Source organism: Chaetura pelagica, unplaced genomic scaffold, assembly GCF_000747805.2.
Source record: "Chaetura pelagica isolate M959 unplaced genomic scaffold, ChaPel_1.0 scaffold72, whole genome shotgun sequence".
Lineage (NCBI taxonomy): Eukaryota > Metazoa > Chordata > Aves > Apodiformes > Apodidae > Chaetura > Chaetura pelagica.
Window position 1 is genome coordinate 3,661,351 of NW_009952560.1, and position 916 is coordinate 3,662,266.

Sequence of the window (916 nt, forward strand, 5' to 3'; positions counted from 1 at the left end):
CAATATGTCGGGGCACCAGCCAAGCGTTCAAGCGCAGAGGCTGCCCTGGTTCAGCCTGTGCCGGCTCCGCTGCCCTCACCCCGGGGGCACGGGCAGCATCCCCCGCCTCTGCCCGGCGTCCTGCCCGCGGGCTCAGCCCTGCGGAGAAGGGCCTGGACCGGATCGGCACCGGGCAGGTGGGAAGGATAACGCTAGGAAACCTGAAGGGATCCTAGGACAGCGCTGCCAACACCCCATGCCCTGCCCCGAGGGTCCGCACCACGCTGGGACACGGCGTTCCGGGGGAGTGCAGCAACGCCGAGGCTGTGGTTCAGCACATTTTGGGCACATGGAACCACTAGCACCTGGCAACAAGGGTGAGAAGCCACTGGCACTGCCCCTGCGGGGGGGCCGTACCCACTGCCGGCACGGGTGAGGACCCACAGCTCCCCACGGGCTGTGAGCCACGGGGCGCTGAGTCAGCAGCACAGGATGCTCCCCTTTCTCATCCCTCGCATGCCCTGCTCCTGAGTAGTTCAAGGAACTGAGCACACCCACTCAGGCATCCCATGGGATGCTGCTCAGCACTGTCATCCCAGCACTGCCCGGTGCCAGCAACCCCCTTGTCCCCAAGCCATCAGTGCGGGCAGTGACAGCTCTGACCAAGTGTGACAGCACAGGCACCACCAGACGCTTTGTCCACACCCTGTCCCCTACCTCCTCTCCCATTTACCCTTCCCCATGTCCTGCCTTTGTACCACCACCTGCCCCTGCTCCGTCCCTTACAGGTCCTGAAGGAGAGTCCCCCCGCATCCTCCACAGCCCAGCCCCCTGCGGCAGGGGGCACTGCCACCCGGTGCAGCGACCTGCCAGGAAGGCGGCAGCGGTTGGGCTGAGCACATCAGCCCCGTTCACGGCAGGGAAACACGACCTGCTC